Below are 15,284 nucleotides of genomic sequence, written 5' to 3'. Positions count from 1 at the left end.
GAGATAATAATGCTCTCCTTCCAGCATTGCAAGGCCTAAGTGGAGCAAAGTATATAAGGTAGTGCTGGCATGCAATAAGTACTCCATATGTTAATCTTTTTTTGGCTGTGTAAGATGAATACTACTAGCAGTAGAATCTCTAGCCGAGATAAGAGTGGCTGCAATGTCAGGTAGTCATTATAGCCAGATTTGCTTCTTCTGTAGTGTTAGACTTTCTTCAGAAACAGCATTTTCATGTCTCATTGTAAATTGTGAGAAGGAAAGACCTTATGATGTTGCTCAAAGTTGTAGCATGGAACTGTGCTTTTCTGACCTGAGTTACTAAACAGTTTTGTGACTTTAGCAAAGTAATATAACGCTTCTGGGTTTCTAACTGGCTTTAAATAATGCTTCAACCCAATATAACCTCAGGATGGAAATTTTATGATTGGAGCTCAGATGCCATAAATCATTGCCTGTAGGCTCAGCCCCTCTATGGGACTCTAAGTCCTGTGGTTGCAATGACCAGCTTGCTTTCCTCAGTTGGGGCTTTCGTCATTTGCTTTCCTACCTGGGGGCAGGGAGCAGATACAAAAGAAGAGGTTGGCTATACCACTACCAATATTTTACCCAGTGAAATAGGGGTTAAGTAAAGCTTGTGGCAACTTGAAGTCTAAAACACCTCTTTAGATAATATGTTTTTTATATTGCCAAACTCACTGTATGGACAGAAATTTGCAATACAATCCAGTAGTGAACTGGTCACACCTCCTGTGTCTCTTTCTTACTCTCAACCTATTAAAAGCCAGAATTTTAGAAAACACTTTTAAATGCTAAGATATCTTTGATATATCTCAGAATTCTTAATGATGGCTGCTTGCTCCCCACAAAACAGGAAACGGCCCTCTCAGCCATTCCATTTCCTATTCGTTGTACAAATGTGGATACATATAAATGGCGAACAAGAGCACATTTACCCTAGAAGCAAAGGGAGATGTTCACAACCAAAAGTGGCATTTGATGCAGAAAGGGAGGGCGTACCCACACAAATAAGGAAAGGAAGGCAACTAATGAATAAAACATCTTTTCAGAAGTGCAGAAAAGTCAGTTGCACCATGTTAAAACTGTTGCCAGGCAACATATCTTTTCACAATAAACTCTTGTGAATCAGATAACTCATGGAGACACTGGATTGGCAAATTACTGCTCTCAGGCAACTTTTGCAGGGTAGAGAGTGCTCACAATCCTCTGCGCAACATCAGGAATGCATCTCTTCTTGTAACAACTTCTCCTTTGAACCACATCATTTGTTTTTGTCTCTTCATGGGAATTCCCAGTCTTTATGTCTGAATTCCTCTTTATCTTGCAGGCAGCCAGGATGCACATGCAGATCAGGAACACATTCTTCACGGTCTAGGGCTGGGAGAATGGGGGCATCCCACCTCAGGTGTGGAATGTGTAACTTCTGCAGAGGAGTTCATAAATATTAACAGCTACAGCTATTTGAAATCTGTGTTGGTGCTGGAGAAGACTAAAGCTAAAACAAAACAAAAACTCCCCTCAAGTTTATTTATGAAATCAGTTCAGTGATGGAAGGAAAATCTTCCCAAACTTTGTCATCAGGAAGGACACAAGACACATCAGGAATAGTGATTGTCTTTTTGAGGATGGCATGAGGTGACCTCAGGACCACCCACCCTTACATTAGCAGAACAGACTGAGAAAGCAGATTTTACAACAGTAACTTGCTGTCTGATATTCCTGGCAGAAATACAAAAACATTCTTCCATCTCAAATTTATGGCACCATAATGTATTCCCTCTAAGCTTTCCAGATCGTTCCCCTCGCCAAATGTGACCGGTGCATTATCGCAGCAACTAAGCAAATTAAATGTTTAGCTAAACACAAGGCCCCACTCCCCAAAAAAACGAGTAAGGGAAAGAAAAGCCCCCCGATTGGTAATAAATTAATGCCACGTCAGTGTTTTTAGTCAGTGAACTCACAACCAGGCCTTTAAAGTGCTCCAATGGGGCCACGTGATGATGTAGGGCACAGGCTGCCAATGCATGGCACTGCACACGCCAGTTCTGGTCTCTTGTCTTGCTTTATTGTGTGTGCAGCTACGATGTCTATCTTTTAATAAATGATCATAGATTATTCCCATATCATACTTTAAAGCATATCTTGTTTTTTGTGATAGCAAGATAAACAGCATGATAAAATATTTTGTTACCTTAAGGTAAATAAGATTGCAATATTTCCATGTTCATTGAATGAGATTAAACATTTTTATTGTGGAAGTTCCCTCCCCTACATGCTAAATGTTAAGATTTGAAAATGTACTTTCGAATACTATCCTCCCATTATCCATTTTTTGTGTACTGATTTTCCCAATTTAATTGTGTTTAATAATATGACAATTTCCTTTTGAGGGAAGAATGAATTAAGCTAACAAAGACTGAAATGCAGCAAAGCTGGAGGAAATGAAAGTAAGCTTCTTTTATAATTTGTGCAAGTTCTGGATCTGGATATGGCCTTAGAATTTATGTATCACATTTTTTTTGTGTGTGTTACAGTTGTAGAAATCAAGACCCTGAAATCTGAAATGACTTGCTTAAGGCAATGAGTCTAGTTTTACTAGCTCTTTCAGCAATTGGGCTTTTAGATCTGGAATACTTTCTTACATATTATTTCTATTTTTTATCATGCAATGTGATAGACTTCAAAGCACAAATGAAAGAGTATTATTTCCAAAATTTAGAAAGGAAAGGAAAAGAACTTCATGCCACTTTAAAATAGAAATCTATATTTCATAATATTTTTCTTCAGTCATTTTTAAGATCAAAATTTATTTAAGAGAAAACCCTAATTGTGTCTTGAATATAAAAAGTATAGATCGACTCATGTCAAGTACTTGTATTGTGTAGCTACTCACTCAAATAAGAATGGCCATGCCTTATTTGATATTTTTATTTTCTATTTTCTCTTTTAGAAATGTGAAAAAAAGAAGCAAGTTATAGGTCACTTAAAAAGGACATGAAATATTATTAGCAAGTGATGTGAACTGGTTGGTGACCTAGGAAATGTAGTATATTAAAATTGATCATCCAGTTCTACAAATGCATGTGAATTCATCCTAGAACTAAAATTCCCACTTCATTACATACCTCCAAAATTGTGCTGTGTACCTGGCATATGAGATAGACATCTTAACATATTAATCTTAGACAAGGTACTAAGCTTATTCACCCAAGAGATAGAGGTAGTAATACTTGCCATAAATATTCACTCAGGGGCAAAATGAAATCACAAATAGGAACTTATTGTCAATTGTAAAGCACCATATAAGCATAAAGAAGTATTATATTCCTTATACACAAATAAGAGGAACTGAAGGACAATATGGAATTTTCCTTGTTTTGTCTCAATGGGCAAATAATTAGCAGGAAATTAGTGTAGCAAAGAGATATTCTGCCTAAGAAGGGGAACATTGTGCATGTATCTATGGCCTTTATGACTACCTGGGTGCTTGAGGGCATGGGAAAAACATGTTTGGCCAATGGTTTCTTATAATTATTTGTCCACAAGATTTCTCATACATTTTTCAGTTTAAAAAATAATAAGATTTAAAATATGTATTTGGAATAGCCTTAAATTTTCACTACAAGTTATGTTACATTAGAAATAATAATAAATTTTGTTACAGAAATTCCTATCAAGTTATAATAATTTCAGCCTATCTTTTGTAACCGCATGTTTCTCCTATCGCTTTAAAGCTAATTTAGGCCACATTATATACAAAATTAAATCTTATTTTTATAGCTACACCCTTGGGGTTCAATGAAAAGGCTTTATGAGCTAGAAATTAAAAGTACTGGTTGAAAATACTATTACATTATACCAGCGATTATTAAGGCAATTTACAAAGTTGCTGCTAAAACTATGCACATTTTTCATTGTTAGCCCTCATATATTCAGGAAGCCCATGGGACTGTTTGGTGCATAATTTGGCAAATAAAATCAATTGAAAAGTAAATAGCAAATCAATGACATTTATCACAAAAGAAAATTACACTATACCAGCAGCAACATTTATTTAACCCAATATTGTTGTGAATTAACAAGTTTATACCAAATGATTCTAGAAAGATATTTGAGGGGTTCATTCCTCAGCTATGAGTGAATATGGTTTCAACCTGGCAATTTTCACTTTGAAAATGGGGAAAATGATGAAATTTATGAGAATATGCTTTTAATAAAATACACTACTGACTTTTAAAGACATTCATATAGTTTCTTTTACAAAAGTATGCTGTGATGTGTACACGTTTATCTCATATGGAAGTCTGATGGATCTTAAACAAATTTGAACTATATTTCATGATTTAGAAAGAATTAATAAATAGGCAAATTTAATCTAGATAATAAACATCTAAATTATCTTTTTCAAAGACTTGAAAAGAAGAGTAATATTTGAATCATAAAATAAGCATGCATATGCAGAGATGTGATTTTATCATCTTTAATTTTGTGTTAGAGTGGTTTATATTTATTCCATATTATTCTATAAGCCCCTATGGAAAATTACAAAAAACAAATCTTTGAGACATTCCTGAACTTTTTAAAAGTGTATCATGAAAGTTTTGGTGGTACACAATGTTATGGTATTTCATAAAGTTTCTCTATTAAGAGAACACTATTTAATTCCTTCCAGCACAAAACCAGAATGGCTACTAATGATTTCTGTTGAAGGAAAAACAAGTTAATGTTGTACTTGATAAACAGCTGAAATATAAAACATCTTTTAAATTTTAACTTTTATACTTTGTGCAGTAATAAGTGTTAAGTCCACATATATGTATTTTTATTGGTTTCTTCTGTTCACTATGGCTGATGCTTTTGAACAGGTTGTGGTAACTACACTGTAGATTCGCAAAAGTAAAGTTGTCATCATACTGTGTCAACCATTAGGGTTAGGAAGAAACATGGGATAACTTTAGGATCTGAAAGAAGTGGCTAGAATGGGTAGAGTGAAAACAATGGACCTTTTCCTAAATCAAAATAATCCAATCTTTTTGTGAAGACACGGTATTTGCTTTCTGTCAGGCCAAAGCAGGGGTACAAATTCAGATATCCACATGCACCTGGCACTGTGTGAATCATGCCAAATGCAAGACCGTAGGAAATGGGCTTATGATGAACTGTGAAGACATGCTTGCTTATGCAAGCAAATTGAGAAATTTGAAAACCTCTGTGAGGCCAGCGCCATTCCCTCTGAAGGTTGAATTTACCCAGTGGGATTACCGTTTAGCATCCCTGAAAGTTTAGTGTTAGTGTGCGTACGTGTATGTATGTATGTACATATGTGTGTTTTCTCAGTTTCTAACCATGAAGTCCCTAAATTGATGAAGAGTTTGAAAACTTGTTTGCTCTCAAGAAGTAAGACTGAGGATCAAAGCTCTATATTTTGATAAAAAAGATAGCCACAGAATTAACATTTAATTCCCTAAATAATTATTGTATCCCTAAACAATTAGTGCATATGCTTTTCTGATGTCTCTAAATGAATGGTTTTAAAATATGACTAATAAGTAAATGGGAGGAAAGACTACATTACTTAGGAATTTTATTAGGCTGTCAATTTGAATACTCATTCCCCAGATTGACTCACTGCCAATTTGAATACAATTTTATGATGATTGAAACCTTTCCATACTAGCAATTCTACTAGTTTCAGAGAGACTGAAATATTACAAATAATGTAAAAATCTGCTACCTATAGATTGTAGGTATGTGAGTAGATTTTTGGCTTAAAATAGATAACTCTTGATGAGGGCAAAATAAAGCAATATGAATGATACATGTTAAATTAATTAATTATTTAAAATTTCTACCTACTTATTAGGACAGTTTGCATTTTGTCTAAAACACAAGGGAAATGGATTTATAACTGTTTACTTGGAAGAGCTGAAAATTGTTTTTTTAGTTGATTTTCATAATTATGACTCCAGCAAATAATTAATGTTACTAATTTGATTGCATAAAAAGTAATTCAATTTTATGATGTCTACAGCAATCAAATTTATCAAGGCCCATAAATTATGAGAATATAATAAAGCATTAGAATGTGTGAAAAATTATTATCTAAAGTGTTTCTATAAAAGAGGATTCATTTTATATAGGAACTCTTAAGAAACATTATTTTATAATTTTATAATAAAATGCTGTTAGTTTTAGTTCAAGACTTGAAATTTGACTATAACCTTTGGACAGTTCTACATAATGTTAGCACTATATATTATTTATTTATAATATTCTGGCTGTTCCTGTTCATGGGACCATTCATTTGGAGCCATTAATCCAAAAACTTGTTTTCTCTCAAGAAGTAAGACTGAGGATCGAAGCTCTATATTTTGATAAAAAAAGATAGCCACAGAATTAACATTTAATTCCCTAAATAATTATTGTATCCCTAAACAATTAGTGCATATGCTTTTCTGATGTCTCTAAATGAATGGTTTTAAAATATGACTAATAAGTAAATGGGAGGAAAGACTACTTTATTTAGGAATTTTATTAGGCTGTCAATTTGAATACTCATTCCTCAGGCAAAGTACAACTTCACATTTAAATAAATGTATATTAAACACTTTAAATTGATAGCACCAACTCTTCCCTGGGGTATGAATCATTCAGACTTTTCTAGTACACTGTTGTAAAGCATGACATTACACTACATTAATCTAGTATATTAGCATCCCTGATGATAAATTCACCATTAAGAGGTAAAGTGTGTATGATGTGTTTAATAAAGAAGTTCAAAACTAATATACAAAACAACAAAATTATTTTTTCTGTCACATCTAGATCAATTATTTTAAAGCTACTTAACAAAACAGCCAAACCTCTGAGTTTGCTCCATTAAATGGTCTTTAATATATAGATCATTAGCCAATTAAATTTAATCATTTATTCACGCAGGAATTCAAAATCAAAATTCATGTGGTTTTGTTCCCTACTCTCAGTATTGTTAGGGTACTATTTTATCTTACAGTTACAATAGATCATTTCTGGAAGCTGAAAGTCCAATTATGAGAGAAAGTTGAAATGAGAGATTCAGTCTGACGTATTAACTTTTCTCTTGAAAGCCCAGATTTTAAAATTTCAAATTATACTGAACTGACTTGTTAGCTCCAAAGCTTGTCTGACACTCACATATTTTAATTGATAGGACTAAGTACAGCACCAAACTATTCCTGGGGTGTAGGCATACATTTAAAATTTTTGATAACAATGAACTCTTTACTAGACAGATAATACCTAAGTACTGTTAACTGATTAAGAACAAATATAGAACTGGCATTTAAAGATGAACTAGTTCCTTAACTGGAAGCAAATTATTTAATTTAACTTTCTGCATTTGAACCTTGAGGAAAATTACATAGTTTAAAATGTTAATGTATCATTTTCTAATTGACCTTTTAAAAATCTGGGGAGAGTGAATACTTAAAATGGATTTAAAGGTTGTTTATCTACTAATTTACATAGATTGCAAATGAATAGCATGTTGATATTCAGTTAAAGGATCGCAAATAAAGAAATTACAGACGGATGCTCACAAATATTTTAGTGAGTTAAATTCCACGAAGTTTATTTTTGTAGACCCTTCCTTGTTCATCAATATATAATGGCTCACCAAGTCTACTAAGTGTTTACTTCGAGTCTGACAGATAGCCAATCTTTCATTAATTAAATATATCTACCCACGTTGGTTTTTTAGAGACATATCAATGAATTCAAATTAGTGAAATGTTAGGCAAATCAAATTTGGATACCCCTATTTTGAATATCCACTTGTCTATATTCTTCCCACCTGCTGTCATGTGTTAATTTTTTTTAAAGCTTCATCTATTTGCAAAAAAAGAAAGAAATTGGTATTGTCTTGTGTTGTTTCATCCTTAAAGCGAAACCATTTGCAAGAAAATTATAGGTCCCTAGTGTTGAGCTTCTTTGCATATTAATTTTGTTAGCCTTACCTCCTGTGGTCTTTAGTTCTGGAAGGCCTATTAGATAATACACAAGATAAATTTTTCCCTTGTATCTTTGAGCTAGTAGAAAATACATCCATTTTCTCTTAAAACTGAAATTTGCAGTACAAGTCATGCATATTTCCCCTATTTTACAAAGAGATTTATTTAATTAAGCGTGTTAAAGTACTATAATAGTCAATATTAGTTATATTCCTGTAACTCAAGTTCCTAAGAATATATATTAATGTTAAGTAAATACAAGTATTTCAGTGTTCCAAACCAGTTAGTGTAATACCATAAAATTTGCACTTTGAATAAAACATCTGAAATCATAAGAATAACTTTTTTACTATGAATAAGTAATAGTTCAAACAAGTTTAGAAAAGCAATTCATTCGTGTTTATTGGAAATGTAATGATATAAAAATAACGTGCCTTAAATGGAAATCATAGGTTGCTAGTGACACAAGCTTATGAAGATACACTTAGAAGTATTAACACCAAGTTAAAAGATTAAATATGACAACAAAGAGAGAATATAGGAGAGTGACATAGGATTCAATTTGCCATTAGATCTCTATTGGAAGTTAGATTAATTAAGAATAAAGAAAGTAAAGTGAGTTTCAGAAGGCTTTCCCTTTTAAAAATTGGCACTGCATTTTTAGACAGAACACCAAAACTGCACCTGTAACGGCCAGGTGAACACGGCATGTTGTTGAGAAGACGTGCAGAGTCGTGCACACTGTGAGAATTTTATAAAATTTCAAGGTACTTTTCATTTTTGAAATCGTTTTGCTGTCACTGAAAAGAAGCAATAAAAAATATTGTTACCGATGTCAAAGAAATAATTCTTTTGTTTATGTTATTTGAAACAAACCAATAATGATTTGTCCTAAATGGGTAGTTTATGTTAATCTCTGTTTAACCAGAGATTCACTAAATTTTTACATTTGTGTATTTTTTTTAACATTATGAACTTAAGATCTGTGAGGATATAACGCTAAGAAAAAATTAAAGTGTTCTGTTACTTAAAATGATATATCTAATACTGACCACTTAAAAAACCGTGGGCCTATTAATAGTAAAACTCTCTTTAGATTCTTGAAACTTTCTAAGAGTTGACACTCCAGGTGTAGTCTAAATAGGTCAAAGTGAAGTGAAAAGTAGAAATAACTGGTGACATTTCCTCTTAATCTGAATCTAAGGTCATGTTACTATTGACTTTTTAGTGTGTTTGTAAATATATTCTATTGAAGTAAAAATTAAAGTGGCTTTTACAATATATGAAATCAAATTTCAAAAATGCAAAAAGTAATTTAATGGGAACTGGGAAACCTTTACTTTAAAATCTAAAATATATATGCTTTTTATCTATCTTGAGAAGAAAAATCATAGAACATATTTATTTCAGAGATAAACTGAAAACAGAATACAGAAATGTGTTTAAATGAAATTCTTATTTTAATTAGGTGTTAGGATTAAGTTTTAAGGCAAATATAAGCCAAACACTTGAGGAATGAAATTATCACCTTTATGTGTCTAAACTTTTAATATGTTTTGTTCTTTTATTATCAAAATATGCTTTGTTTCCCATTAGAAAGCTCATGATATTTAAATTATAATAGCAGTTTAATATTATGTTCTATGCTCCCTAATTTTATTGCTTTGTTTATATAACTATTGAGGAAACCATTATCCAGAAAAATGATTTTAACCTTTATGTATCTGATCAAAGTATAGAAGTCTGAAAGCAAGGCCATTTTATTAGAATAGTCTCAATAATGTTCTACAGTTCTATCTTCCTGGCTGGTGTCTTATAACAACATAAATGTTGGAGGAGTAAGTTAGAGAATGAATGTATGGTAATGTATTCTCCTAAGATGGTGATCACAGTCCCCTCTATTTTGACTTCTTTCACTGTAGTAATGTTTTGAAACAGCAAATAAATTTGCAATTCTAATGTGTTTAGATTTGCTAATTCATTTGCTCTTTCACCATTCTAATACTGGGGAAAATACATGAAATATATGATGTGATCCCTTGGTTTTTATTAATAAGGAATGTGCATATTTTTGATACATAGATAATCTTGACAAACAAATACCTTTATAATTTTTAATTTAAATATTTGTTTCACTTAAATTGTAAAACTGCACATTTTAATTCAATTATTGTTGTACTGAAGGAAATGTTTCTTAGTTCTTTATTTTAAGAAACCTAAAATTCTGCTTCTGTCAAACTTCCTCAAATTTTACAATAGCTGTGAAACTCTGATCCTTGTCTGGGCTACTCCATATATATTATGCTCATTCCTAACTCTTTTAATTTTGCCTGATGTGTTTGAGAATTTCTCTTATTTTCTCTTTCCAAAGCTAAGTCATGTGCTTTCCTCCAATGCCCAAGTCAAGGGGGGTCTTCACCAACTTCTCACCATCTTCCTCTCTGGAGCCTGCGGATGTTAGAGCTGTTGTGCTGCTTCATGGAGTTGGGCGGCTGTTTTATTTATTCCTACCTTATCTCTTTAGTTTAAATGTACGTTTCTTGATAATAAGGGCCTCATCAGGAATCTTTAAGTCACAGAAAGTAAAATCAAAATGAAACCTCATGCTTCCTATTTCACTGTCCAGTGTTCTCCTCACTTTATCATGATCTATAGTGTTAGGGTGGCAAAAAAAAAAAAAAGAAAAAATGGGGGAAAAAATGGGGGAATTTTTTTAAACACGTTTCACTCATTCATTCACTTTAATTGTGAAACAGTTTGTCAAAATAAAAATGTAGCCACGTGCATATATGTGAAGGAAGGTCAAGTTCCTTCATATATGTATATGGCAGCTATTATAGGTTTATGAACTATCTCTGCAGAGAGTTCAAGAAACTTGAATAAATCTTCTTTCTTTGTTACTGCCACAATGTTTAACAGAATTCTGGACATAAAAAAGTAAATATTTAAAAATAATTAACACCAGTTGTGGTTATTAATTCATTTTATGGTATCTTATTACCTTGTATTCACTTGATTAAATAAACTAAGAAATACTAGATTACTTATCTCAACAATCATGTATCTATACTTGGTTTATCTTTACATAGCATATTTATGTCTTTCAGGTTTGTTTAAAAATTATTAGGTATATATTGGTACGGAATAATAGCATTATATTAAAAATGAATCATCAGCTAAATCTATAATTCAGGTTATAGAAAATATAAGATAATATTGATAAGTCTACCCTTAAAGCTAATACAATGAATGTGATGTTTTATGGAATTTGTTTGCATTAGAAATTTTTTCTCTTCATATATATAGATTATATATATATAACATTTATATATAAATTTATATATATTGTATATATAATTTTTAGAATGCATTATATATATAATAGCTTTTCTGACAATAATGCATTAGTATTCTTCATTCAATACACTATGGACACTATAATTTTAAATGAGAAAAATCTTTAAAACAAAATATACATTAGCTTTCTCTTCTTACACTGAAGTTCAGTTTTGATTATTCTTGGATTTCAAAAGGTACATTTTAAGACCCTTTCTTGCCACCTCTCATTATAGTCACCTCAAAATATAATTAATTGCCTTAGACTATAGAAAAGCTGCCAAGGATCTCCATTTTATAAACAAAGAGATCCTATTCTCTTCCTCCTGCAGGAGTGTAATGCCACAAAGATAGATGCTGAAATTAGGAAATGGAAAAGTGCTGGAAATGAGATCGATGCCACGCAGAAAATGAAACAGCCAATGCCAGGTGCAGGTCAATAAAACAGCCCTTCAGGAGTGTCCGCAGGAGGTTACTCTCTCCCCCAAACAATCTACTTCCCCTAAAAACATGTTTGGCTGACACATGATGCTCTGTCAATCCTCAGTTGATCAATTTGTTCTTGAGTTTTTAAGTTACTTTCAGAGTTAGACTCTTGATTCACATATTGGGCAATTAAAATACCCAGTGATAAAATATTTGTATGATGATGTATTTTAAATTAGCTTAATATACATAGTTAATATATTTACTGAAAATGTCAAACATTAATTTTGTGTGCTTTGAAATGGCAAAAAGAGTTTTATCATCACACATATTCTGGGCAATATTGACAAATAAAAATTGTTTGAATATGTGAGAAAAATAATTTCCATGTGTTCAGGCTCCTCCTGAACAAATGAGGAGCCTTTCACATGTCGCTGGCAACATTGTTTTATGCAGGGGCTGGTGCAGAAGTATCTTTGCAGGTAGTCTGAACTGAGGAGAAAGAACTGTTGCCTTTCCGGATCTAATGGCTGGAATCTTAAGAAAGTGAACAGAGCCTTCCTCCTCTAATTTTTCACGGACTTCCCCAGGGAATATGTTTTATGGACTAATGTGGAATGACATGTACCTTCTTTCCACAATCGGATAAATATCTCAAATATCAAAAAGGCATGTTTTCCCAAATTTTATGCTTTAATAAGACATTTATGGAACAGAAGACTCTGTAACCCATGTTAGGCACATGAGTTAATGTTTGATATGAAGACTTTATACTGTCATTGGGTAACTGCAGCTGAACTTTGCCTAAAAAAACCCCTCACTTTCCTCACATATGAAAGCTAAATTTTCCATTTCTTAAGTAAGTCATTTGGCAACATGGGACTTTGATGTAACAATCCAAAAATAAACTCAGAAGGCCAGTGGCTTGCAGTAACATAAAGATGAAGGGATGTGAAGGCCATACCAGAGCTAAGTGTGAGCAGAAAGGAGGCCACCAGAAAAAGGATGGATGCTTCTGAAACCCAGTGCAGAGCACACAAGTCACACTCACACTGCTCCCTTTGCAGCAAGACTGGCCAAGCCAGGCCCTGAATGTTTGTATGGGCATCTAGGAGACACCTGCTCTTGGTTTCCCAAGAAAGTCTATCCTGTCACATTACACAAGTTGCTTACATTTGGGAGAAAAAGGTAGAATTCCTGGATTGCATGAACTTGGACAGTTATTGCTTAGGCTTGATAAACAAGGTAAGAGAAAGGCAAAGGGCTGTAAACACTTGGAGGAAGGAATAACTAAAGCATGAAATTAGCTCCCAGTTAGACTGAGTTTGGCAGTGGTCCTTGAAAGTGTGTGAGCCCTGCAACCTGAAAGGCTCTGGAAACTGTGGGGCCATTGGGTTGTTAGGGATTTGCTGGTAAATACTAAAGGCCCAAGAGGACCTTCTGTTTCTGTTAAGTGGAAGATCTCAGGGGCCAGATGAGTTTAGCTTCAAACAGTGCAAGAGGTTTGGATTGGAATACTGCTGACATTGGAATTGTGGTCCCATTACTAAAAGGTGGCATATTCTGATATAATCCCAGTCTGGATCTCTGAAGGAGTCTCAGGGCCATGGGTGAAAGATACCCTAATATTTGTGGTCAACTAGCCATAATATGGGGCAACTTTATTTTCTTTTGCTTACTATTTAATCAACTTTGGGTTATTCGAAACTTCAAATCAACACTATTTTCAAATACCTACCGTGTGCTAAAGTTGTAGTTGTAGAGGGATATAAAGATATACATGTCATTAACTTTGCTTCATTTAATATTTAGTTAGGAATATAAAGCCAAAATATTAGAAAAGTACTAAAAAATATAAACAATATATAGTAAAAGAAAAATACTACAACAATTGCAAGGTAGCACATGGTAAGTTTTGGAAATCAATGAACACTCTTCATGTTTTTTATTTGGTTGTTCCCATAGCACTCTGACTACTAACAGGAAAATACGTGTTTATCATATGTATTAATAAAACAAAATACTAGATTTCAGATTGGCATTTGGAGACTGGGCTCACCATCACTTCTAGGCTTTGATTTCTGGTTGTTCCTTGCTAGTCCTTTACAGCTGTGTGAAGAATTTTGGCAGATGTATAGTTTGTATGTGCAATCATTTTTTTATTCACTTAAAAATATTCTTTAAGTGCTTACATTGGGAATGGAAATAGACCTAAACAAGACATATATAGTTCCTCCTTCTTGGAATTAGCTGTCTAGCAGAGAAGGCAAATGTAGACCAGTTAATTTCAAGTGCAATCAATGTTCCAAGAAGAGATATACATAGTGCTATGTAGATATATGCCAAGACTTAATCTAGTCTGAAAATGATATAGGAATGGTTTTGAAATCAAAACTAAATAGTAGGAAACTTTTAATTAGACTTATGCAAGCGAAGAGGCATACATGGATTTGAGCAATACTTAAGAGATGTAGATAACAAAACTTGTCAACTAATTGCACACTTTGGAGGGAGGAGAGGAGCATGACACCCAGTCCTCTGACTGAATTATTAGTTGGATAAGAGTTTTTGCACTTACTAGTTAAGGATCCCAGAGAGAGAAGCCAGTTTAGAGGAAGGTGGGGTTTCTGGTGGAAAAGGAATAATGCATTCCTCACCTGAGATGTGAGACTTCCAAGTAGCTTTACCAAGTAGGTGGTTACCTAGTTGGATCTTGTGGTCACAAAGTGGTTTGGCCTTTGCATCATCCATGTATAGTATGGAGCCCCAAGGAATGAGAACATTAAAAAAGAAGGGAGGTACAGCAAAGGATACTATTAGTAGAACAAAAAGACATCCTAAAGTATGGGAGAATATATTCATAAATGACATATCCGATAAGTGGTTGACATCCAAAATATATAAAGAGCTCATGCACCTCAACAAACAAAAAGCAAATAAGCCAATTAAAAAATGGGCAGAGGATCTGAACAGACACATCTCCAAAGAAGAAATTCAGATGGCCAACAGACACATGAAAAGATGCTCCACATCGCTAATCATCAGAGAAATGCAAATTAAAACCACAATGAGATATCACCTCACATCAGTTAGGATGGCCAACATCCAAAAGACAAACAACAACAAATGTTGGCGAGGATGTGGAGAAGGGGGAACCCTCCTACACTGCTGGTGGGAATGTAAATTAGTTCAACCATTGTAGAAAGCAGTATGGAGGTTTCTCAAAACACTAAAAATAGAAATACCATTTGACCCAGGAATTCCACTCCTAGGAATTTACCCTGAGAATGCAGCAGCCCAGTTTGAAAAAGACATATGCACCCCTATGTTTATCGCAGCACTATTTACAATAGCCAAGAAATGGAAGCAACCTAAGTGTCCATCAGTAGATGAATGGCTAAAGAAGATGTGGTACATATACACAATGGAATATTATTGAACTATAAGAAGAAAACAAATCCTACCATTTGTAACAACATGGATGGAGCTAGAGGGTATTATGCTAGAGGGTAT

This window comes from Manis pentadactyla, chromosome 1, assembly GCF_030020395.1.
Source record: "Manis pentadactyla isolate mManPen7 chromosome 1, mManPen7.hap1, whole genome shotgun sequence".
Taxonomy (NCBI): domain Eukaryota; kingdom Metazoa; phylum Chordata; class Mammalia; order Pholidota; family Manidae; genus Manis; species Manis pentadactyla.
The sequence above is the reverse complement of the archived record's forward strand: the minus strand, read 5'-3'. Positions refer to the sequence as shown.